This window comes from Panthera uncia (genome assembly GCF_023721935.1).
Source record: "Panthera uncia isolate 11264 chromosome B3 unlocalized genomic scaffold, Puncia_PCG_1.0 HiC_scaffold_1, whole genome shotgun sequence".
Lineage (NCBI taxonomy): Eukaryota > Metazoa > Chordata > Mammalia > Carnivora > Felidae > Panthera > Panthera uncia.
The window spans coordinates 66,249,087-66,276,901 of record NW_026057582.1 but is presented as its reverse complement, the minus strand read 5'-3'; the positions used below and the strand labels follow the sequence as shown (position 1 = coordinate 66,276,901).

At 38.0% G+C, this 27,815-nt stretch overlaps 1 protein-coding gene across 1 annotated transcript in view; it reads right to left on the bottom strand.

The window, feature by feature from the left end:
• Window positions 1-27,815, bottom strand: part of PRKD1 (protein kinase D1) — a 327,609-nt gene that overhangs the window by 79,634 nt on the left and 220,160 nt on the right. The gene's annotated exons all lie outside the window — the stretch shown is intronic.

Genomic DNA, 27,815 nt, shown 5'->3' with positions numbered 1-27,815 from the left:
GCCCCATGCAGGGCTGGAACTCAGGAACTGTGAGATCATGACCTGAGTCAAAACCAAGAGTCTGATGTTTAAGGGACTGAGCCACCCAGAAGCCCTCAGGATAATTAAATATGTAAATATGGATCGAACTCTCCGGGCAAAGTCAGGAAAGATAAGATGCAACATTGCTAGGCTTTAGTGGTGGGACTCCATTCTTCTCACCCACAGCTTTACAGCTGGTGGCAACCCCCTCGCTCTTCTTCCCGCTAGTCAAAGTTTCAGGACACTTTGATGATAGGCAAAACGTGGAAGAAAGCATGAATGAAAGGACAGCTCAATAAGATTTACAAACACCTGCTCTTACTTAAAAATGTTTTGCTTTTTCTTCTCCAAAAAGGCAGTAAGAAATATTAATAGAAAAAAAGAAAACTTGATGGATTGAATTTAGACAGATCAGAAGATGGTATACTTGACTATGACCATGAAAAGGTATATCAGAAGGGGGAGTGTCCCTCTGGGAGACAGGTAAGAAATCTGAGCAGCCTCTTCTTGGGGAGATAGAGTTGTTTGACCTCTTAAGGCAAGATAACCAAGCATTTATAACAAAGTGACCTCTTCACCAATATGTCAGAGAGATTTAATACATACACTGGTGAATTCCAGTCCACTCTTTAAGAAATACACGTTACCAAATCATACTCATGATGCAGGGTACGTTTTGTTTTCGCATATTGTTACTGAGTCTATATAACATTCCTGCAGAGTATTGAAATTGATTATTTTTTAATTATATTTTTCCAAATAATATTTCTTATTGTGTTACAAAAGTAGTTCATGCTTTTTGTTGTTGTTCGTATCAAGAAATAGAATGATACAGAGAATTGAAAGTAAAAGACCACTCACTTTTCCCATATTCTAATGGGTAGGGGGTATATCTTTTGAGACTTATTTGCATACATAGCCTAACGATGAGCCTATCCAGTACAGTCCAGAATGCCGTCCTGGGAGGGAGAAGAACTGGATCCAGCTTAGACATTACTCAAATGACACTTCACCTAATCATCATGAGCCTGTTTCTCATACATAAAAAGAGAAGGTCTGACTGATAGTAACTTCTCCAAGCCCTAAAAGTTTACACTTCCATTAATGTTAGGACCATGTGTGCTTGATTTCACAAGGTTTTATTCAAAGAGAATTTGGGGGGAAACTTAGGCCTTAAATATATTGTTCTATTCTGTCTTTCTCTTCCTTCTGGTTGTCTTCTTGCCTTACTTTTTCTACACACATTTGTTAAGCACCTTCAACGTTGTCAATGGTACAACTGGGCATAAAGATCTAATGATGAGTAACACTTCTTTACAGAGTCTACCAAACTAGCAAGAAAGAAGAGTGAAAACAAACAAACCCACAATAAGTATAAAATAACTTCTAAGGTTCAGAGAAACTACAAAATGTGACCTAAGATACTGAATAGAACTAAAACTACAATCTGTAGGCGTTCTGGTTCCCAATTCATGTCCTTTTCACCACACCAGTGATACATCTTATCTTCCTTACCTCTGCCCAAAGAGTTATATCCAATAGCCCCATGATGTGGGAAATAAATAGTTGCAGTTTTCCTATTGTGGCCTTGGAGAGCAGGCTATCGGCTAACAAATCACTCACTGAGTGTACTTAGAAGTGCTTTTACCTTGCTAACTCAAGTATGCAAGGTGGGAGAGAGTGAATACTAAAAATGTAGGCCATTCACCTCTGCTACGTAGTTGTCCAAAATTAGGAGGACAACTTTGAGGGTATCGCATCTGTTAGGGCAAGTGACAATACAACATACAGGAAAGTGAATCACTTTTACCAGAAAGAATATTGCTGATGGTTCACATGACATACAATTGGATTATAATGAGAGAAAAATTTTAATGGGTTGGTTTTTCTTTGAGGCTTGAATAAAAACACTTTATTCCAAATTAACGTGCTTTAATGTTGAAAATCACCTGTCATCAACTTATTAAAATTATTACTTTTATTCAGTTGGAAAGATAATTAAAATAACAACAATAATTAAGATTTACTGTGCTCTTGGTATATACTGGATACTATGCTAAGAGATTAAGTGTGGGAAGAAGAAGGTGATCAAAGAACCACAAACGACCATGTACCAACACGGCCTACATGAAGTTCTGACTAGAACTTACAATTCTTTATAAAAAGGATTTCAACTGAAATAAGTTTGAGAAATTGCATGTTAGGTTTCTCACTTTAAGATTCACAATATTATGGTCAATGCTTATCAGTAAAGGAGTACGATTTGGGTACTAATCATCTACTTTTGTGGTCTGGTCAAAACGTGTCTAATTTGGGAATGCAAAATTCTCTTTAAAACTGAGTTCTCTTACTATTGGACAAAAAAATTTTTTTCTAAATATCAAAAAAAAAAAAATACTGTGTGCCAATCATTAACTCCTTGCTCCTCCCCCACTCCCACACACACCAGAAGTCACCCCTCAGGACCAAACATCTATGACAATACTATAATATCAATTAGTTAATAATTACTGTAGTTTTCAAAATAAGAAACATTAGTATTTGAGAATACTAATACTAAGGTGCACTTAGATATTTTTGAATTAATCAGAAAAAATATAAATAATTAAACTGAAGTTTTTCAATGACCACACGCCTTCTCCACTCACACCCCACCCCCCTAATTTATGTCAGGTAAGTTTGTTTTTTCACTTTTTGAAGGGTATTAACATTCATAAGCAGTTAGCACCCTTGACTTATGTTTAAATGCCATTTTCTAAAGTTTAATTTTAATATTCTCCTGTTAATTTTAGAATAATTAAATACATTTTTAAAATAAAACTACCAAGTGTGGGGAGGTTTTCCATCCATTTGAAATCAAAGCACAACATCCATTCATTATGAATTTACCTGTTCTGCACCCTGGGGGAAATCAGCATTAGCTGAGTGTATGCATGCCATCTCACCTAATCACAAAATTGCACTTCAGAGATAATCACTTAGTACAGGAAAACAAAGTGAATGCTGTAATTCCATTTCACTTAAGTTTTGGAATCAAAATGGACAGATAAGGGAAGGAATATTAAAGAGTCTAGAGGTTCCAAGAGAGGAACAATGTACTATCTGTCAGTATGTCATAATCAATCAACCGACCTAAATTAAAAGCATGTGACAGGGCTACAAACTCAGCACAATGGGCCCCTTATACTGGTATTTGTGTCTCTTTGATTTGCTCTATTCAAAGTCTATTGTTATGCTCCAGTGTGCAGGAGAGGAGAAAATGACATGCTTTCCTTAGTCATTGAGCATTTGAAACAGGTAATTGAGCCAAAATCTCTAAAATAATCAGTAATTCTCTTAAGGTTCATTATGAATTGTTGCACAAAATGGAATAAACTGTTTGGTTAGCAGCACAGAAGATGAGGCAAAATAAATAATCTCTGGAGGTCAAAACTATTTGCATAATAAAATAAAATAATGTCAGCTCCTCCAAGATTTCCAGTATTTTTTTTTTTATTATTGGCAATTTTGGCAATTTGGGAGAAGCATTAACTCTTTCCAACATCAATGATTTGGGACAGATGCAATAAAAGAAAAGGTTAACACGTTGCAAGTATTATCTCATTCTATTTTTCACAAGCAATCTATGACATAGGTATTATTATTATCCCCACTTTACAAGTGAGAATACTGAGTCTCCGAGAAATTAAGGAGCTGTCCTAGGTAACAGAGGATCTTGGTTCAGTCTTCACACCCTGAACCATATGAATTCTCTAAGCCACTCTGAATCAAATTATCATATTTCTCTGTCCATTAAAACATTATGGATTATAAACTGCATCTTTATTTTATGAGTCTCTAGAGAAGATTTTTTAAAATTGCAATGAAATATAACACATTATCCTAGTATCATGCATCCTTATCTCAGAGATGTAAAAGATACTGGGGAGAAAAAGAGTCCATGAAATTAACACGTAGAATGAAATTAATTCAGTTTGTGATCAAATATCGTTTTAAAAGCTTTCTGCATGAACTTCATTTTTTGAAATCCTTCTGCCTCCAAACAAATTGGGAGTTAGTAACAATAACTGGTTTCTAAATTGTTACAAAAATCAAAGGTAATGCATCACTAACAGCCAACTGGAATTTTGTATCCACACAATAACCAGTGTTGCCACATTCAATTGATACAGTCTGGCCAAGAGCAAAACATTATGAAGTTTCTTAAAGCTCTTAAGATTTGTAGATAAATTTCCTTTTTCCTTAACCTCCAGAATATTGAAAATAGCTTCTGGATACCATTCCCACATAAATATACCTACTCATCAGTTTTAAGGTATGAGGTATGGATAAGGAACCATGTCTACTTGCATATCCTATCTTGCATCCAGACACACACATAATATACATACATCATCCTCTGTTTCCTGAGAGCTTCCATTATTGCAATGATGACTCCTCACATATCGGTTTATTGCATTTATGAATGTCAAATTAAAAAAAAAGATTTCTTTAATACTGAGACCCAAACACTCTTCTGTAACTTCTACATGGCCCACGTCTTTAGTAAAATAGCTCATGGTGGCCAAGAAGTCCATTCTTCAAGCACAGAATTGAATGATGCTGGTTTTATTAGTATATCTACAACCTACCAGGTAATGTAGTGTATGTTTGAAATACAAAAATGACAAGGAAAAGTACGTGTTGTTGAGGGTTCAAAATCAAACGTGGATGAGACCCATAACTAATCATAATAGAAAATGCAGAGATGCAAATACCAAAGAAAGGGTGACTAGAACTAACTGGGTCTCTCAGAGAAAGCTTCATCAAGGATGGACATTGAACAGAATCTTGAAGGATGAAGTGTGCTACATTTAGAAAAAAAGAGAATGGGGTTAAGAGAGAACATTTTTATGTAGTCTGATTTGACTTAATTATAGCCAATTTTAGGATTATCTACATATTTCTTTATAATTATAATTACTGTGAGTTCTTGATATTTCATCTTTGCTGCACTGTTAGGACAGTTAGCAAAGTGACTCCGACTTTCCATGTGCATGTACCTGAAGGATGACAATACATCATTTCCATGCTATTGTGGCCCAAGTATTTGACAGTGTTTGCAAAATTAAGCTTGCACATATCTGTACTACCTCTGCTTACCCATACACTCATATCTGTCCCCTGAGGCTGGTGATTTCTTTTTGCTTCTTCATTTGTCCCAGTCCCTCCAAGCCATGGGCTTTTTTTTTTTTAATGTTTATTTATTTATTTTGAGAGGGAGAGGGAGAGCACAAGTGGTGGAGGGGCAGAGAGAGGGAGAGAGAGAATCCCAAGCAGACTCTGCACTATCAGCACAGAGCCCGACCTGGGGCTCAAACCCACGAACCAAACTGTGAGGTCACGACCTGACCCGAAATCAAGAATTGGAGCCACCCAGGTGCCCCACTCCAAGTCATGTCTGTACCCCACTCCAAGTCATGTACTGGTTTCTCCCTTTGAAGAAACGAGAGATGGGAATTTCTATTTTTGACTTATATCTGACCAGAAAAATGTTAGTGAGGTGCAATGATGGCAACTTGGGAGGCTATGAATATCCCAGAGGGTATAGCAGCCAAGAGAAAGAAACCCATAAAATGTGTTTAGATATGTTGATTAGGCAGTTCAGAAAGTTCTGGGAAAATATTTTATAGGTCCACAGCCAGAGGACCTTAAAAAATGGCTCTGAAAGGAATGATCTCTCAAGCCAATTGATAGCACAATAACAAGTTACCCTAATTAGGAAGAAAAAGGAGGGGTGGCTACAGAAGCTGGCATAACTGCTCAGGGAAGTCTCTGATCAGCTCCTACTGAGAAAGAAAATGCAGCAGTTACAGAAGGAGTGGCACAGAGTCCGGTGAAGGTGAATGTGGCTCCAGTTAACGAGAGCCACCCCAAGAAGACTAAGAGAAGAAAAACCCAAAGCTCTGAAAAAGTCTGAAACACAGCAAAAGACCTTTCAGTTGTGTTATATGTGGAAAGAATGAAGCAGAGATAGTCCTGAACCATGAAAAACAAATAGTTTAATGCTAATACATGAAATAGAAAAAGCTAAACTCTTCAGCTGCAATATTTTCCTATCTGTCCTTGGAGAAGGGAACTATTTTCAAACAACAAAAATTAGAAAAAAAAATATATTTGAGAAGAAAACAGAGTAGATGAACAAAGACTATCTAAGAGCTTTAAATGAACTATTTTAAACAGGCCCAAACATTTAAACAGGCCAAAATTATATAGGAGGGCTCAAAATTCACTTTTAAACTTTAAAGGTTTATTTTTTATTTTTTTATTTTGAGAGAGACAGCATGAGCAGATAAGGGACAGATAGAGAGAGGGAAAGAGAGAGAATCTCAAGCAGGTTCTGTGCTGTGTGGAGCCTGATGCGGGGCTAGAACTCATGAACCATGAGATCATGACCTGAGCCAAAATCAAGAGTTGGAGGCTTAACCGACTGAGCCACCCAGGTGTCCCCCACTTTCAATCTTAAGAAAACACCTACCGCAATATTTAGCAATATTCTAACAGAATCTTATTGGGCTTAATGAAATTATTCTAAAGGCCCTCTCTAAGAAAAATAGAACATATTCTGATAGTAATGGGAAAGCTGAAAAGGAGAGTAATGAAGAAATTTAGCCCTAGTTGCTTTCAAAATATTCTGTAAAACTATGATATTTAAAAATGTGCTGGCTGTGCATAAGACAAAAGAGAAATTAAAAAAGACAGATACCGATAGTACAGTAATCCATTCTATGTATGAATTTAAAATATGATAGAGGAAATATCATAAATCAATGCAGCAGGAAAACATTATTTAACAAATGATTAGTAATTAACTAACTGGGGGGAAAATACAATTTAGGAGCTTTAGGAATTAAGGAAACACAGCAAATTTCCTATGTTATATGTGTGTGTGTGTGTGTGTGTGTGTGTTTGTACACACACACGTATGTATAATATCATATTACATAAATTATACCTGGTGAGTAAAAACTTAAAACACCAATCCAAGAAAACAGAAATGAATGCTCATCAAATCCGTAAAAGAAAAATGACTTTAAAAGTAAGAGGAGCTCATAAATCTTAACAGTGATGGAAGAAAGTGAATGAAAAATTTCATTAGCATGATTATGTAGCAGGCACTACTGGATGACTTGCCAAAGGATCATAAGAAGAGTTTTTTTGAGCATAGTTACAATAGGTATATTTATAATGACTATATAAGGCTAGGTCACAGAAAGCTAATTATGTCAATACTTTCAGGTATTTAGAATATAATTACTAACATTTGAGGAGAGACCCTATGCATTGTTCGACACTGGGCGTACAGGTGACAAGGCCTATGTTCTACTACAAAAATTAGTAAAGTCTGCCATGCATTCATTCTTGCTCAGAAAGAAAGAAATCCTTCTCCTTCTTCCGCTCCTCCCCCTCCCCCTCCTCCTGCTTCTTCTTCTTCTTCTTTTTTTTTTTTTTTTTTTCCCTCTCTCTGTTTAACCAGAAGCAAGCAGCAGGACCACAGGAGTGTGTTTGATAGCAGGGCTAAAACCCTGCTCAGGAAGCAGTTCATGAACCAGGAGAGTTATAGTTAATGTCTGAGTGACCCACCCTTTGTTTCCCTCCCAGGCAAATGAACTCAATGGCTGTTGCAGAACATCTGCTTTAGAAGTAGCAATGTCTCCCCTCCTTCCCGGAAGGCGCTACCAGGAAGAAACAGATACAAAACGGCAGCCCATGTAATTAAAAGCTGGCTATAGGGCTGCGTTATTTTATTCCATCTATTTCTATACTGAGAAGTCCACTGGGAACACTATCCTCAACATTAAGTAGGTTACACAATCAATGTGGGGCTTGAACTCACAACCCTAAGATCAAGAGTCACATGTTCTACTGATTGAGACAGCCAGGTGCTCCCTTCCTCTCAACATACTTTTTGCTGGAGCCACTACTGATGTATGCTCCCTGTCTTTCACACAAACCTTTGATTTGTTTAGCATGTGGCTACCCCTAGGTATCTAACTCTGCTTATCCCCAAATTCAGCTCTGGGAAGCCTCTGATGCTATGATTGTCCCCCCCCCCCCACTCCGATGTAAACTGTCCTCTTCCCTGTTCTCATAGGCTCATGGGCACACTTGTATTATAAAATGTATCAGTCTATACTGCAACTCCTTACTCTTTTATCTGTTCACTTCTGACATAACATTGCTGGGGATAGAGATCATACCTTCTCTGTTTATATCCACATAGTAAATAATCATTTAATATGACTCAACCATGGTTGAATACATAACACAATGCCTTCAAAACTTATAGGTTTGTCTGCAGTTCTAAGGTTCTACATTTTATTAAGTCCCAACAATCTGCAAATACAGTATTTGAAGTTCAAAGTCAAAGCCCATCAAAACCATAATTTGGATCACATTTTAAAAAGCGTCTAGCAATGCTTTCCAGAGATGTCCTTGCTAGTTCCTTATTAATTTAAAGGCAGTATGGTGTAGGTAGTGATGAAAATCATGGATACAGTGTCAGAACAGACCTGGCTACTACAGACCTGGGTACTAATCTTGGTCATAGCAAATGAGTGAAGACCTGGCTACTACTAATCTTGGTCATAGCAAATGAGTGACCTTGAGTAAGTCACAGTTCACCTCTCTGAACCTGACTGTCCCTGTCTATTAAACTGGCTTAGTAAAGCTCACCCGCCTGGGCTGTAAGGAAGACACAAAGTAACTAGCACAGTCCCAGTGGTGATTATCCCCAAAATGTCTTAGCATAGTTTAGATTAACAGTATGGGCTTTGATGAAATAACTGAATACTATTATTAGCGGTAGCATCAATATTATTTATAATTCTTATTACTGTCATCTTCAATATTAATAGGAGGCAATACTGCTTTTAAATCTAATACCAATGCATAGCACTTAAAAAATCTAAGGGCTTTAAAAACTATTACTGTTTGTTCCCTCTACTACCTTATAAAGAATATGTTTCCACTCCAGAGGAAATTGCTTTTCTATCATCCACTGCGCTGGTTAACACTAATTAAATGGAGCTAAGCCCATAGGACTGTTTCTATCTAGTTCCTTCTCTAAAATGAATCAATTAACAGTTGGGAATTGCCATGGGGAAAGAAGGGTCACCACAGCCTGATGTGACTGAATGACAAATGCCACAGCTGGAAAGAGATTAGAGAGCATCTCAGGTCAAGAAAACATAAATGGTTGCCCCATGTGTCCAACATGGAGGAAAAAGAAAATTAAGTAAAAATGTCATGGAGTCAAATTCTAGCTAATGAGTGCAGGCTCTGCAGGCACCCTGAATGAAGGAAAGAAAGGTCAAGTCTGTTTCTTAGAAAGCTCTGGAGTGTACAGGAAACGTTATACCTTTAAAAGGATAATGACCTCATTTACATGAGGAACACCCGCGTACAAATCGCCCTTTAGACTACTTACAAAAGGCTATTAGGCAAGGCTAGGTAGGTGCTATCTGAAATGCTCTGATAGGCAGCAGGGTTTCTGGCAACAAATGGCATCACTGATGTCAAATACATTTGCACACAGAGACACCAGGCTGAGGTCCTATAGGCTTTGCTTCAAGTTTAAGTCTCATTGTACCTTTCATAAAAACAGATGCTTACTTTTGATCATAAACAAAAACACCCTTAAACTCTGTGAAATCTGCTGGGTATTCCCACTGCAGAAGAAGCAAGAGTAAGAGCGAGAGCTGAATGGAATCCAGGGCTTGCCGCAGGCAGGAATCTTTCCCGGCTGCTGCTCAGGGCACCAAGAGAAGGGGATGCGCAGCTGAGGAACTCCCTGGGTTCTTTTAGAAGAAATCAGGCTGACCGATTCATTGGTCTACTCTGCCTCATTAAAATAAGGGCTTTTATTCATTGAAAATCTGAGTTTATGCTTTTTAGTTACCTGTATTGAGGTACAACTTACAGTAAGTAAAATCTGCCCTTTTTTGTGTACCATTTTGACAAGCATATAATTGTGTAACTAACACCATAATGGAGATATGCACCAATTTTATCAACTCCTCCCAAATTCCCCCTTTCCCCCATGCAGACAATCCCCTCATCAGCCCCAGCCCCTGGCAACCACTGATTTATTCTCTGCTCCTTTTCCCAGATGTCATATAAATGTAGCCTTTTGAGTATAGCTTCAGCCAACATGATGTATTTGAACTTCATCCATGTTGTGTGTGCATCCATAGCTCAGTCCTTTTTATTGCTGAGTTGTATTCCATTTGGTTGATAAGTTACCCTTTGTTTACCAATTCCCCAGCTGAATCCTTTCAATAGGCCATCAGTTTATCCATTTACCAGGGCATTAGGGTATAGGGTCATATTGAGACTGAGGGTGGTAGGGCTCTAGGGTCCAGAGCCTGGGTTCCAGTAGGAGGAAGAGGTGGAAAGAAATGTTTATCTGTGATCTGTACAGAATATCCATAACATGGGGACTTCACTGTTAAAAACAATTTCTTTTTTACAACACTGGACAGCGAATGACTTTGAGAGCAGATAAGGTGGCCTCTCTGTACTTCATTTCCCGCATCTTTTGAAATGGGTATAATTATAAACTCAACTAATACTTTCACAATCATTTCAATGAGCAAACATTTAAAACTAGCAGTACTATATTTGGTACTACACTGTGGTAGTACATAAAGTATGGTAAGATATAGTAGACATTTTCTCAAATATATATGCAAATGCAGATAGATCATATATATATCATATGTATATATATATTTGCATATATATGCAAATGCAAATAGATCATAGATTTAAATACAAAACCTAAGCCATAAAACTTCTAGAGGACGAGCTTAGAAAAAATGTTTGTGACCTTGGTCTAAGCAAAGATTTCTTAGATACAACAACAAAAACTTAATTAATTTTTAAAAACTGATAGACTTCATCAAAATGAAAAACTTCCGATATTCAAAAGCTCTATTAAAAAAATGAAGAGAAAAGCAACAGTCAGAGGAAATATTTGCCAGGTACATTTCCTTGATAAAGGGCTTGTATCCAGAATATATTAAAAACTCCCAACAATATTAAGAAAAGAACCAAAAAAAAAAAAAAAGGAGCCAAAGGTTTGAAAGACAGTTGATGATCAAAAAAGTTCCATAGATGGTAAATACACATAGGAAACCTAGTTCAGCGTGGGAACATATGGCAGGTTCGGTGGGCTTTGGTATGCTAGTTTGGGACCATTATCTCCATTTATGATATTCGTTCAGTCACAAAATCATTCTTGTTCTAAATATTTAATTTATACATTAATGATTTGGGAATATAACTCATATATAGGTCTATCTATATATTTTTATTTTTTTTATTATCTATAGTCTTTTTGGCTACTCATATCACATTCCATCTTTGTGAATGAAATCACAAACTTTGGTCCTCACTTCAGAAAATATTTTGGGAGATTAAGTCATCATTACCAAACAATTTTTAGAAAACACCGTAAGTAATTGCAGAGTATGATTTTTAATCTAAAATTAACTGGGTTTGGACAAGCTTTAGTTGGTTTTGTACAACAACTTTCATGTTCCGATTATCAAAATTCTCTGCATGTGTATGGTAAATGAATCATTATTGCAACTTAGTTCATTTCCTCATTAAATATACATTTTATTCTCATATGGTGCTATTATAGTCGTATCTGATTTTAGCATTTATTCCAATTCCATTTTCTCGTTTTAAATTGCAAATCCCAATGTCATTATTATTTAAAGCAACAAAGGGTTAATTTTCTCAGCATATAAATTCTAAACAAGCTATCTAGTGATTTCAGAATAATAGAGGACATATAGCATAGGAAAAAATGTTTAAAAGAAGACAGATGTAAATTTTTCTCTAAATTTGATGTTTCCTATTATGGTTAGTTCAGGTAGTAATGTTTTCCTAGTAAGACTTACTGGCATTGAGGGGGAAGGGAGCAAAGCAGTTTTCAAATTATATATGCAATCCTTAAAATTTGGATAGTTGCTCCTTTCCTAGTCTAGAGGACTAGTCTCCTGTGATTATTATTCCACATGATGGCAGAGTTCACTTTGTGCTGGGCATGTAGATAGCACAGAGGCAGAAAGGACTGTGTTGTTCAATACAGTGTAAGGGGCTAGGAATGCCAGCTCTGGAGCAAGACTGCCTGGTCTGAAATCCAGCTTTACCACTTACGAGGTGTCTGACCTTGACCATGATTCCTGATTCTGTGGGTCTTGGTGACCGCATCCATAAAATGAGAGTGGTAACTATAACCATAATTCAGGGTTTGAATGAGGACAAATTAGGCTAAAAATCATAGACACTTTCAAGAGGGAAGTTCTGGAGAATAATTTAGATGATCCTGAATGCAGACATACATACGGATTTTCCAAATCATCATATCCACTGCAAATTACTATCACTTTGTTCTTGACAATATTTCTACTTCATTTCTATTTGCAGTGTTATTCCATTTGCTAAGAACTTCCTGAACAATGCTGAATACTAATAAAGATAGCTCTTTTCTTGTTAACCTTAATTAGACAGTGACTTGCACATTTTTGTTAAAAATCATATTGTTGATTTAAGTCAAGTATTCCTATTGCTTTAAGATAATATAAAATTCATGCCAGGTTATAAAAATTGACTTATTAATAATGTCAAATCAACTTTTTATTCCTAGAATAACCAAGGAATTATTATTTTGTATTATTCTCCTGTATTCTTATGAATTCTATTTTTCTCAACACTTTATTTAGGACTTTTGCATCCAGAAAGCAAAAATATTTCATTAATTGCATGTGGGTTCAGATTTCAGATATTCCTGGGTTTTAAGTACAATTTTACTACTAAGTAACTGGGTGATTCCTGGTAAATTATTTAACTTTTCTATACCTCTGAAAAAGGCTTATCATAGTGCCTAGTGAATGGTAAGTGTTCTCCAACATTAACCATCCCATTAGTGGACATGGGAGTGGAAGAAAACAGTTTCCTTTCTGTCTTAGTCTATATGGGTCGCTCTAACAAAACACTACAGACTCTATAGCTTGTAAACAACAGTTCTAGAGACTGGGAAGTCCAAGACCAAGGGAATGGAAGATTCAGTTTCTGTGAGAGTCTGCATCCTGGTTCACAGATGGGTGTCTTTCCCTGTCACTAAAAGTACATATTAGAAGAGGCAACAGAATTCTCTGGGCTATCTTTTATAAGGGCACTATCCCACGAGGATCTACCTTCATGACCTATTCCCCTCTAATACCATCAGTTTGGGGGTAGGATTTCAACATGAAGTTCAGAGACATAAACACTCAATCCATTGCAATTTCCTTTTCTTACTTATACTGTCTTTTCCAGGTTTCAGTGTTAAAGTTTTGCTGGATTTGGCTAAATAATTAGACAAGATTTTCAACTTTTATGTGTTCTGAAATAGTTTCTGCTTAAGTGTTTGATGGGAATTTCACCAAAATTGGCTATACAATGTTCTTTTTTTGAGTGGGTGGAGAGAAAGTTGGGGAGTTGGTGTATCATAAACAAATTCCAATTTTTTTCTATCAAAACATATGTGTATGTGAGTGCATGTACCAGAGAGTAAAGAGGACATTCCAATAAATTATTATAATCCAAATCATATAATAGTGAATAAATCTTACTATTAAAATGTATTTCAGTACTTAATTGATTCTAATTGCATCTCTGATGAAAATAATGGATTTTAACATAAATGTGCAAATTTAAATTAATAAATTGTGAATATTTAAATCGCAACACAATTAGCATACATTTAACATGATAATCCTTACCTTAAATCACAAAATATTATTTGAAATGATAATAAGTAAGCATTAAAATAAACATTAAAAACAGAGAATGCTTTGTACATTAACTTCCAGCTCTAGGTAAGTTAAAAGCTTCGGCCATTAGAAAGTGCTGCATGTTAATGGAAGGCCATATGGCAGGAGAGAGTGCAATCATTTTCCTGGATTCCTTTTAGTAATTTTCCTAAATGAAAATGATAAGGAAAAAAAAGCACAAAACTCAGAAACCAAGCCATGTGCCATATTTATCTAAAAAGCTGATGAAAATAAACCCTAAAAGTGGGAGATATTTTTTTAAAAAAATGGAAAAATAAACCTTTAAGATGGAAGAAAACTGATGTGATAATAAGCAGAAAATAGATTAAACATGTACCATGTGGAAATTTTAGCCCATCTTCCTAAAGTGTGCTATAAACATAATATTAGCGTAAGTGATTCTGAGCAAAATGTTCCAAAAGGTGATTTTGCCTGTAAGATTATTACATTTGGTACAGCTTTGAAGTCTTTTCAAAGGCCATTGTTCTTGGCACTCAGAGATTGGATCTGGCCTTCAACATTTCTTGGCTCACTCCACATTTACAGTAACACTCTCTGGATTATTTCTACACTCAACATGATCAAACCAAACAAATACAGCCTTCTCCAAGATATTTAAAAGAAAGTAGCAAAAGATTCATGGTCAGTCCTCTAGGATTTTATATTCCAGCTGAGGAAAGATGGTAAATATACTCACAAGCAAACAAAATAGGTCAAGTAGACTATAATGCAGTATGTAACCAGACATGGACTTGGAGATTGTCAAGGTCAGGAAGAGTACCAGGCAAGGAGAAGGGAGATTGCCTAGAATGACATGCTGTAAAAGATGAAGGAGAGTATAAATCTTGGATTGAGGAAGAAACAGAATTTCTCAGGCAGAAACACAATAAGGTTCAGAAGAGGAAATCAATGTGGGAAGTTTGGGATACTGAAGGAATCAGCATGACTGGATGAGGTTACTATAGTCAACAAACGGGCAAGACAGTGAATACTTTATTTGGGATTAGCTGGTGGCCAACCTTGGTATTTTAAGTTGAAGCTCTAGAATGCAGTAAGACATCATTTAAAACATTTTTTTAAAAATGACTGGAATTTTTTTTAGCTAAAAGTATCATGTACACAGAAAAGCATATGTAACATATGAGTAGGTTAAAGAACAATAATAAACAGTCATTGTACTCTCCATCCAACTGAAGAAAATTACCATTATCTTAGAAACAGCCTTGTGACCCCCTCCCCAGCTAAGTGGATTATGTAGAAAAGTGTTTTAGTGAGATTCATTGACTAATGTTTAGAGCATATAAAAGGATAACACAGAGGGTACAGAAACACTTGAGAAAGAACAAGAATCCTGGGGGCCATGAGCCAGGAAAGAAGCAGTGGGAATACAGAAAGAACAACGTAGAGTATATCGTCATAGAAGAATCGAAGCAAATATGCCTCCAGTGTTACTTGTGGTGCTTGTTTGTTTATTTTTGTTGTCATTTTAGTTTGCCTTATTTTTGTATCAGTGAAACAAAATATTGGTACCACTAATTAAAAAAGGAAAGAAAGGAAGGTTTGAAGGGAAAGCCAACGTTTTAGACCCATAGTTGAGAGAATAAGACATTAAAATGTCTCATTTAATGAGACATTAAAACTATATCAGTCTAGTAGAAACTACACGAACCTTTGAGAAGAAGTAGAGCCAAGACTGAAGATTTAAGGCTTGAGCGCTAAGAAAGAACCAGGTGGAGGGATTACCTGAAGTGGAAACACAGGGCAGGGGGACCCAGGAGCACTCAATGTCACAGATGACAGAAGTAGAAAGCCTTTGGAGAGGGTGAATTGTGTGGCCTGAGAAAACACCTCAATACTTTTTAACATCAGGTCAGTTAGAGACCTTCTTTTTAAATTTTTTTTTTTACATTTATTTATTTTTGAGAGACAGAGAGAGACAGAGCACATGTGGGGGAGGGGCAGAGAGAGAGGGAGACACAGAATCTGAAGCAGGCTCCAGGCTCTGAGCTGTCAGCACAGAGCCTGAAGTGGGGCTCAAACCTACAAACCGTGAAATCATAAGCTGAGCTGAAGTCAGACGCCCAACCGACTGAGCCACCCAGGCGCCCCTGGTCAGTTAGAGACCTTTGCAAGAGGGAGTGAAAGGGCAGACTGCAGCCTGCTAGAAGCTGAGAAAGAAAAAAAGAGAGGAAAGCAGTCATGTACATATGACTCATACGATTCATTTATAAAGCCAAGGGAATCTCTTGTATTTAAGCTTCTCTTATCCACAGCAATTGGCATTGTAAGGTAGGAGAAGTTCACTCACAGTGATACCTTCAGGTCACTGAAGCAAGAGTAAGAATTCCTTGGATTATAGCCATATAATGATAATCCTGCTGCGGCAACCCATAACTAGCTCTCTGGCATCTTTAATAAATCCAGGGCAGAGCAGAGGCATCCATCACCTTTTTCTCCCTAGCCTCTTTATCCCTTAAGAAGGAGAAACAGGGACACCCAAGGTGGCTCAGTCAGTTGAGCATCCGACTTCGGCTCAGGTCAAGATCTCATAGTTCCTGAGATGAAAACCGTGTTGGGCTCTGTGCTGACAGCTCGGAGCCTGGAGCCTGCTTCACATTCTGTGTCTCCCTCTGTCTCTGTCCATCCCCCACTTGTTCTCTCTCTCTCTCTCTCAAAAATAAACATTAAAAATTAAAAAAAAGAAGAAGAAGTAGAAACAAAAACAAATGCATGTTTCCTATTCACTGACAAAGCAGCTGGGCTTTGAAAACCCTCCCTGTGCCTCCAACTCACAAACTGCCTACATCTACGGCAAAAATTCTTGACCTCGGCTATGCATCAGAATCACTTAGGAAGCTTTAAACCAATGGACAGGTCTACTCTTAACCTCTAGAGAATCTGATTTAATTGTTCTGACTTTGAGCATAGTTATGAATTTGTTTAAAGTTTCATAAGTGAACAAGGTAAACAATCACTGTCTAATATTGATCTCATTGATTTTAAGTCAATCAATTAAAAAGGACTTAGAACCTAGCATCAGTTTATTATTTTTCAAGGTATTAAGGGTAATATTTAAAGAAAGATGTTGGAGCTCCTGGGTGGCTCAACTGGTTCGACATTTGGCCCTAGGTTTTGGCTCAGGTCATGATCCCAGGGTCATGGGATCAAGCCCCGCGTTGGGCTCCACACTGAGCACGGAGCCTGCTTAAGATTCTCTATCTCTTCCTGTCTCTCTCTCTCACTGCCCCTTCCCTTGCATGCATCCTCTCTCTCTCTCTCTCTCTCTCTCTCTCTTTCTTTCTCTCTCTCTCAAAAAAAAATTGTAATCACCGTCCATAATTTGCTAAACAGGGAAATAAAACAGCATTATATATAAGAATTTTAAGAACATCAAAAGACACATGTGACTCAGAGCTGAATTGTATGATGACAATCATTAAGGACTAATCCAGTCAAAAATGTATACCTGATGCTATGCTTCAAAGCATAGGAGCAGATATGCCAGTATAACATAAGCCTAGTAAAATCATAAACCCATGAAAGAGTCTAACTGAAGTAAAATTCTTCGATCTTCCAAACATTCTTTAACACTGTCAGTATTTGTCTGCAGGTTCAGTAATTCTGGTCTCTAGAGCCCATGATGTGAAACATCTCCCATAAGAACAGGGAGTGATGATGGAAAAACATGGGCCACATATGTGCCGTCCCTTGCCTGGCATCTCTATCTCAATTAGCTGCTAGGATAAACAAGGGCGAGAAGCTATGTGTTTCCCCTCTGTGCATTCTAACATATACATGTAAGTAGTGTTTTGCTCTTGGCCACTGTGGCATGAAAGATTGCATAAGACAGCAGAGAGTCTCTTCTCAGGGCTATGGTACTGTCCTATTAAAAATGCCACTTATGGAGAGCTGGTGGCCCATCCTGGACCCTGGTGAAACCAATTCTAAACAGCAAGAAGCAGGCTTACATCTCACTGAGTCTTCATTTTGGATAAGAAGCATTCAATTTTAATCCGGTAAGCTCACTTGGTATCTACTTGCTGCCTATTCTTTCATCAGAAATTCTCAAGCTCTGCATTCAGTTTGCCCTGGAGACATCCATCTCTAAAGAAGCAGACCACCTGATGGGGGAACCAAGGTGACTGTTTCTGGACAACCACATTACCTGGTCCATTTCAAGGGGAAGTTTACACTGTAATTAATTGGTCAGATTGCAAGAAACTACTAGGCAGCCCTACAAGTGGGTGTAACACTCAAAGGAATAAAGCTGGCTCAGGGTAAGGAAAAGTATGGTCTCTTCTGTTCAGTCTTCCTTGCAATCTAAGAGGTGGGAGGTGAGGCTAACCTTTCATATTATTTTCTCTAATTGGCTAGAGCAGTCCACAGCTGAAGCAACTGCCCTCATCAACTTGACCTATATGCGGAGCTAGGATATCCACTGCAGTGGAATAGATATGACTGTTCTAAGTCATGACCAAGAGCATATGCTCTGGGGCCAAAGTCCTAGGCCCAAGTCTTTATCCTCCTCCTTCCCTTTTTTCCATTTTTCATGTATGTGAGTGTGAGTGAGTGTGTATGTGTGTGTCCTCATTAGATAACATTGTATTAAAGTCCATCAAAGACCTTCCCTGTGAATTTAATCCAAAAGTCTAAATCCAAATCTCATGAAAAGTTTTCCAACAATACCCACCAAAGTTTTGGGGAAAAATTTAAACTCTTGCTAATTAAAATGTGGCCCATGGACCTGAAGCATCACTATCTGGGAGTTTATCAGAAATGAAACGGCAGACAACCACACCTCATGCTCCTGGTCCTTACCCTGCCACACCCACTGAATCAGAATCTACATTTTAAGATACCCAGGATATTCAAATGAACATAATGAGATCTGGAACTTTTGAGCTGATGAGGTTTTTAGACTTTGAGTTGATTCTATAATGACTTTGGGTCATCTTGGGATGTAGTCAATGTATTTTGGATATGGGCTGGATGTGAACCTTTTCAGGCAGAGGGAAGACTGTGATAGGCAGAATAATCACCCTCTCCCCTCCCAAAGATGTCTACGTATAAATCCCCCAAACCTGTAAGTATGTTATGACAAAGATAAACTAAGGTAGCAGACAGAATTAAGGCTGTTAATCAGCTGACTTTAGACAGGGAGATTATCTTGGATTTTCTGGGTTAGCACCATGGAGTCACAATGGTCCTTAAATGTGGAAGAGGGAAGCAGAGGAGTCAAAGGCAGAGTGATGCAAAATGAGGAGGATTCACTTGGTCATTGCTGACTTTGGAGATGGTGGAGGGCCAAGGGCAAGGAGTGTAGGCAGCCTCTAGAAACTAGAAAGGGCAAGGAAACATGTTCCCTTAGGCCAGCGAGACTCATTTGCACTTCTGACCTCCAGAACTATGAGATAAATTTGTGTTGTTTTAAGCCAATAAAATTGTAGTTATTTGTTAAAGCAGCAAAAGAAAACTAATACAGAGAAGCACTGTTTAATTTGTTTCAGCTTTGCTCTGTAGAGTTCCATACTGCTATTTTGGGATACATTTCCTGCTGTAAAGAAAGTACTACTTCTTGTGTACCTGCCCCTTTTCATATTTTATATTCTCTTGCTTTCAAAAATGGGAGGCTAATGCATTAAAAAAAAAAAAAACAAAAAAAAAAACTCTCCAAACTTTATTTAGCTACTGCCTCCAATTTTTCCTCACGGTAAAACTTCAAAGTTTTCTTATGTACTTTCAGCTCTGCTCCCCGACCCTTTGTCTTTTCATGATAATGAGAATATGTGACAAATTAAAAAGTTTAAGAATAAAAAAGGAAAAAGAGAAGACAAACTAGTGTCCTGGCAAATTTATTCTACTTCTGAGTAATCACAAGTTAATTATATTTATATGTGTCCATAACAAAGAAGAGTAATGTTTTCACACTGGGTGAAGGGAAAGGTGTGCAAGTTGCCTGTTACACAGTGTCCACATGGGACCAACCCTGCCTCCCTCATGTCACCAGTCAATGTATATTCGTGAAGTCATTGTGACAGGCATTATTCTCCGTTGTATTCTGAGTAACAGGAACCAAGTAGAGACTTTTATCATGTTGAAATTATCAGGCGGGCACTTAGACATGTCAAGCAATTACACACTTGAATATCTTCAAATTAAGTAAGGAAAAATATTATCTTTGAGAAATGTTTCTCTTTTGTCATAGTTATATTTTTCTGTCCTTTGTTTAAAACCAGAACCTGCCCTCATGGATCATGGTTTCGATTCTGAGCTTTTTATTCAAGTATGCAACATGGCACAATTTGTATTCAAGAATTCACATACTTAATGGTGAAATGCTTTGAGAAGAATCAGTACAAGCCAAAACCACTAAGAGAACGCTGACAAAATGAGCAGTTAGGTTTTCGAAATTACTGAGTATAGATGTAATTCTCAATTACACTACCAATGACATTTGCCATAGCAAAAAAAACTACACTGAATCTAAATATAATGAACAAATTGGAAGTGAAAACTAGCAAAATGGCCATGGATTACTGTACGTAATTTGATATCCACTGAATCATAAAGTCTACATGTCTGTGCGTGTGAGTATTCATGTAATTAAGGGTTTAGGTAGGTAATTTGGCTTGTGGTTCTCTATCATACTGGTTCACATGGAAATGTAAATGCCATATCTGGGACTATCAACAAGGGTTGGTAATTATTACATACTGACTTATCTAGTATCAATTAAAGTGAGGATACTGAATTTTGCACGCTGGTAGGAAAGAAGATACAAATTAGGAGAATTTCTGTCAACCTGTATCTCAAGGGCTTTTTCTAGACCCTCCTTATGATTCAAAGGATACACTGGGTTCAAGGTCCTGTTTAAATAATTTTACTTTCCCTTGGAAGTTTCAAATATTTTGTAAAATTAGCTCTAATCCTTCATATAATTAGTATCAGACCAATCTTCCTAAATACCACTTTCATCAATATCTGTCCCTTGCTTAAAACTAAGTGGCTTTATTCATTCAAGAAATATTTGTTGAACAGAAACTGCATGGAAGACATAGAGCTAGGAAGGGGACAGGCAAGGGGAGGTGGGGATGCTAAGACAGAAAGCAAAATACGGTTGGGGTGCTTATAGAGCTTATGGTGCCATAGAAGAGATAAAATGTGTATAAGCACTACATAGATGTGACAAGTACTGTAACAGTAGAGGGAAAACTTCATGCAGAACTTGGGATCTCATATGGATTTTGAAGGGTAAATGTGAAACTTAAAAGGCAAAGCTGGGAAGAGGCTGGTATTCCAGGCAGAAAGAAATGCCCACAAAAGCAAAGGACAGTTCAAGCAGGATAGTTGTTCAGCTGGGCTGAATCGTGGGATACCCAAAAAGAGGACATACAGAAGTGTGCCGGGGAAGAGCCAAAAGGTGAGTCAGGGCTTGTGAGGAAAGGGATAGACGCTTGCTTAGGGAAATAGTATTCAGCAGACAGTGAAATGGAAAGTACTGGGGGTGTCAGGGCATAGCGGGTGCCAGATTACAGTCAGATTTTAAAAGTTTTGTTTTGTTTTGTTTTTTACATTTTTTTTAAATTTATTTTTGAGAGACAGAGAGAGACAGAGCACAAGTTGGGGAGGGACAGAGAGAAGGAGACAGAGAATCCAAAGCAGGCTCCAGGCTCTGAGCTGTCAGCACAGAGCCCGACATGGGGCTGGAACGCACAAACCATGAGATCATGACCTGAGCCAAAGTCAGACGCTGAACCGACTAAGCCACCCAGGCGCTCCTACAGTCAGGTTTTTGTAAGATTAACACGCAGAATGGTCTATGGAGTGGATGGGCTGCAAAGGGTCAAAGACACTAGTTAGAAAGAGCTACAGTGGTTCTGAAGAGTAAAAAAAAAAGGAGAAAAAAAGAAAGGCAAATTGACAATGGATACAATGAGAAGTTATTGAGAAAAGCAGTCAACTGAGCTCTTACAACTGATTGGAAACCAGATGCTACAATCAATGATAACAGATCATCAGCAGGAGGTATGAGTTGAGCTGGAGGAACAATGAGTTCTGTTCCAGATGTAATGAGCTATAAGTGTCAGTAGGACAGTCTAGTGGAGATGTCCAGTAAATGATTAGAAATGTGCTTTAGTAGAGACAGAGGCTAGGAGAGAGACTGAGATTAATGAAGGCACCCACCCCACAGGCAGTTCTTAAAAACACAGGAGTGAAAAGGTCCCCAACAGAAGGAGCAAAGAAGCCTAGTAGAGGTCTTTGGAGAGCTGGAAGAGTTGTAGTCAGAGAGGAGGCAGGAATTCAATGGAAGGTAAGAGAGAAGCGATGTCCAAATAGGGTTTTTAAGCCAGTATCACATGCTGAAATGATGACTGTGGAGTAGAATATGGAATGAGAAATAACTAACATTTATTATGCATGTAGCATAATAAAAACAAGGAATAAAAAGGGAAAAATATATATCAGGCACTGTGGTAAACACTTTATATGCATGATTTACTTATTCCTGACCCCAAACCACAACAAGGTAGATTCTACTGTCATTATCAATTAACAGATGACAAAATTAAGACTTTTGGAATTTAAGGAACTTGTCCTAGGACATAATGCTAGTTGGCACTGGTAGAGCACGGATGCACCCGGGGCAACCAAACCCCAATGACCATTTTCTCACAGTTAACAAATTCCCTGTGCCCACATGTACCATTGCTATGGGATTTCTTCAGTTGTACCGTCCCTCACACTTCTTAAAACCAGCGCTTAGAGCCCAATTCAAGGACCGGTGTTTCCAGAAAGTCTCCCTGGACTCTCCAAATATTTTCCCTTTATAATGTTCACAGAATTTGCTCTTCAATACATGGAAGACCATTTAGTTTTATGTATTGTTCCGTACTATACACCAATAATTTAAGTTCATTGCTCTCTCCTCAGCCAAGTAGTTGGAAAAGGCCAGTGAGATTAACATGTAGAATGGTCTTTTACATTCTGTACCCCACAAAGAACTTATCAGTGAGAGGTGTGGTGTACCCAGTGAGGAAATATTTGTTATAAATTAACCCATGTCTCAAGCCTCTAAAAGAAATTAGAACTGGGTGAGTGTTACATGAGCAGAAATGTTCTCGGTTAACAGGATGATTTAACAGGATGGTTCTAAGAGAGCAGAAGGACATTTCCAGCCTGTGCAGGCTTGAATGGATGATGACTGGAGGGAAAGACCCTGCTCACTGGGTGGGGCTAAGGAAGACTGTTCTGAGCTAAAAGTTCTGCAAATACATTTGGCTTCTCAAGTCTAATCACATGAGAATTTAGCACAACCCTGAGACTGTTAACAAATTAAGGCATACAATTTTTCCAGTGGACTAACAGATTAAGCTTATTTTAGAAGGACTGATATCTGAACTCTGAAAGAATTTTTCCTCCCTTTTCAGGGAGTGCTCTACGAAAACTGTCTCTCAAACAAAGCTTTCCCTTTATGGAGTCCTTCTTTAGAGTAAGATTCAGACAAACTCCAAAATGGAAGCCTCTCAAACATCCTGGCTCATCACCATCCAGCAGCTTTTCTCAGGCCACAGGCCCAATGTGACTGCAGAAGCTTGACCGCCCTAGGGGTTAGGGATACCTTACTTGTATACAAAACATCTAACTTGATGATTACTAGAAAGTATGTCTTTGCCCTGCTTTGACTGCCTGTTTTCAGCTTGTTTAAATATGCTCCACAGTGTTAGTCTAAATATATTTGAGAAAGTCAATGCCAAACTAAATGCATTTGAAACCACTGCTCCTTTTATCAACTGCAATGGAACTCTATGCTGATAGAGATGATCGAGCACATCCAAACATCTCAAAAGTTTCATTTTGGTGAAAAAAGACCATTGTGATGAAGTTCTTTACAAAAGAACTTTCTGTATATACTGTAACCTTATGTCATTGAATTTTTCTGTAAATTATTTCCATTTATCTCTCTGAAATATTAAACTGAATAATGTTTTTACCTAATCACATTTTTTCATCATCTGCAAGGAAAAAAAAAGTAAACTGCTCCTTTAATCTCACAGAAATGAAGCAGGTATCACAAACTCTGTTACAAGGGGAACATTTAATTCAACTTCAGCTTCACCTTGTTCAAGATAATTTCAACAAACTGAACAAAAAACGTAGATGGTTAAAATTCCTAATCCAGTCATAAACACTGTGACGTATTTTTCAGTAAAGGTAATAGATTTTTTGTAGGTAAATAGGATTCGTTGTGGATTTTTCATGCTTTAGAAACATGAATAGTTATAATTCACAGAATGAACGAAGATGTATCTTTATCCTCCCTCTTTGTGTGTGTGTGTTAACAGTCTTTTCTATGCAATACTGGACCAGCTAACTATAACTCAAATTTCAGATGTTTATGCTTAGAAAAAAATTCTATTTTGGACTGTATAGCTCTCATCAGCATTTAGTTTTAGAAATAGAAACTTTTTAAACTCAGAATTTCTAACAGTAAGACAGATTCTCATTTTGATGATGACAGCTGATTTAGGGAAAATGTTTATTTCCATTTAAAGTCTTCAAAGACACACACATAATAACTTTCCATAGTAACAGTATTATAAGGGGGAAGACACGACCACGGTTTTGGATTTGGCTTGCACAGTACTTACAAAGGGCTTGCTACTTCTTTAATAGTTTTGTGAAATGAGATACAGAGCTCTGGTCCCACTGATAGCTCAGAACCTCTACCCTTCATCCTCCTACCCTTAATTGGAATCCTTCTTCTGGTTTCTTTCTTGTTTGAGTGGAGACTGTGCTCCATAACTCAGCTGGTGACACACTTGCCTGGCATATCTGACTCTGACTGGATGGACGGGCAATCACCAGGAATCTCATACTAGGTTTCCCGGTGGAGGCACTTAGGGGAATGACTAGGGAGTGTTTCCAGTTGGGAGAGGTTTGGGGACTTTAAGCTGATGCTCTGCATTGACATATTATCCAGCTACCTTTGTTATTAGTCAGTTGTGACAACTGTTCTTCAGTTTTCTTCTCTACACTCAGGGTGCTCTAAGTACCTAGGTCTGATGGCTGAATCTTTTCTCCATAATCTGTGCTGGGATCCATACCCAGGTACTCCCCCTCTATGCCTATTACCCCATCTTATTTTTGCCAGGTTTCATCCCAGAGATTCAGCCACAGACACTAAACCAGGGGCTGGGGATTTGTTATTATCTGATAGATGTTCTGGATTCCCAGTCAAGGGCTTTGCCTGTAGGCCATGTAACTCTACTCACCAATTACTGGTTGCATGACCTTGGCCAAATCCCTGAACCTCTCTATGCTTTAGTTTCTCCATCTGTAAAATGGGAATAATAATCACACTGCTTGTCTAACAAAATGGTTTGAAGATTCTTTAAAATGGGATTAAGTTAATACTTGGCACTCTGTTAGATATTCAAGAAGGAAATCTATTATCATTACCATTCTGAGGTTAGACAGGACTGATACTGACCACAGTGGAGAACTTACCAGAAGCTAACAATTAACAACATGTCACAGGTTCATTGTTAGAACCTTCTCTGGCTTAGTCTGTTTTAGTTTATCCTCCACACTGTAACTTTGACCATCCCCTTTCTGCACCAAGTTCTGTGATCTGCCAGCTCAAGCCTTTCTGAGGCAGGGGTCATACCTAGTTCAGCCACCCCTAATCTTCATGCATCCCTTGAGGCTTTGTCACCATCTCCAATATATTTCTTTCCATAATATGAAAATATTATATGATATAAAATAGAAACCCATGCCTCCACCTTCACTGAAATGAGAGCAATTAAACCATTTGCCCATGTCATAGTTATAAGCAGTGGCAAAGCCAGAACTATAACCTAGTTATACCTATGCCCAATGTACTGGACAGTAATGCCCACTACAAACTCCTTGTTCTTTAAACTTTGAAATATAGGCTCCCCTCTCACTTTCTGAATGAGGTCATTTACTCCCCTAGTTTAATTATCCGATGAATGTTTATATTCCCCAAGGCTATCACTATTCCCAATACATAATAATACACATACAAAGCCCATGACAGATATTGGGGTTAGGGATAGATTTGGAGAACATGGTCAGTTCACAGGACCTTAGATGTAATTTATTCTTTAAAAAAAATTTTTTTAAGTTTATTCATTTTTTTTGAGAGACACAGTGTGAGTGGGGGAGGGGTGGAGGGAGAGGGAGACACAGAATCCGAAGCAGGCTCCAGGCTCTGAGCTCTCAGCACAGAACCCGACACAGGGCTTGAACTCACAAACCATGAGATCATGACCTGAGCTGAAGTCAGACGCTTAACTGACTGAGCCAGCCAGGCACGCCAGATGTAATTTATTCTAAACAAAACTTAACTTCTCCTCAAAACTGGTTTCTCCCCTTAAGGTTCTTCATTTGGTCAAACTACCCACACCCAAAGCACGGATGTCATTCATCTTTGTGTCTTTCCTTTTTGCTATCTCCAACTACCCAATAACTAACTCCTATTCTTCTCACAATCTGTCTACTTCTTTCCACTTCTATTGCTGTGATAGAAGCCACCATCACCTCTTACCTACATTTCCTCTTCAGGATCCCTTCTTTCTTCCTTCACTCTTGCTTCCTTGCTCAGTCTATTCTCAGTGTCATGGCAAGAGTCAAAACCACTGCTTTTATGAATAATGACATTAATCTACAATCTTCAGATCTGTTTATCTATTTCACCTCATTGAACTCCTAACCTTGGGCCCCCCCACTCCAGCATCACTAAATTTTTTTTCATTTTGTGACAGGCACACACACTCTCTTGGCCTTTGAGTACCTGACTTCTTCAGAATGCTTCCATTCCTACCTCTCAGCTAACTGAGTCCTACCATCCTTCAGTTTTCAGTGTAAACTCAATTCTGTCTGCCCTTGACTTCTTTTTTCCCCTCAGTATGGGTAGATAGATACCTTCACCCCCTGCTTGTCTTTACCATGGTACTGTATGAAAACTGTCTAGTGACTTGTTTACACTCCAATTGGGCTCTAAGTCCCATAATGGCGGTTGCATGTCTATTGTGAGCACCATTTTATCCTCACGTTGGCACAATGCCTGGCACATAATAGATGCTCAATCCACCTTTGTAACATGAAGAAATGACAGCCTTAAATATATTAAAGCCCAAACATAAACAGAGTTGGGAAGCAGCCTAATTCTTTTCACTAAAATTCTATTGGGGTCTCATACAGGTGGTGGATTACACCCACAGAAAATAGGAAAGTCTTGGGGATGGTGAAGGATAGTTATTTTTTAAAAGTTCCCCTATGTGATTTTAATAAGAAGGCACAGTTTAAAACCACTCATGTGGTCTAATTTAAAATTACCGCCATGAGAATAAGGTCTTTCTGAGAGCATAGGGTCCATAGTGACCTACACAGCTTGAGGCCCACAATGCCCTGCAGAGGGTTACCCAAATAATAGCAGTAAGAGAAAAGTTCTATTACGTTGAGACATCATCTCATTCTAGGGCTGGTACTTTGAGGGTCAGAATTAGTTGGATTATCAGTGTACAAAGGGTTAAATATGATTATTGGCCACTTCTTCATCATTTAATATTTACAAAATTAAAACAAAGACTCCCTCAATTTGTCACCATTATATCGCAAAAAAAGGGATATATTGCCACCAAACTTTGAAGGTATATTTAGAATGCTCTGAGCTAGCATAGAGCTAAAGGAGCTTAAAAAAAAGATGCTTTCCCATTTTCCCTGCCTACCTTAATCAAGAGGCAGCCTTCCTCCAGGGTTTTTCAAGATGCACACATACAATTCTAGGTAGGTGCTCCACCAGAATAAGTAGTATATCAGCGTTCATGGAGGCATATAAATGCAATCTTTTAAATGTGAAACTGAACTCACACAGCAAAACTTTGAATACAACTTAAA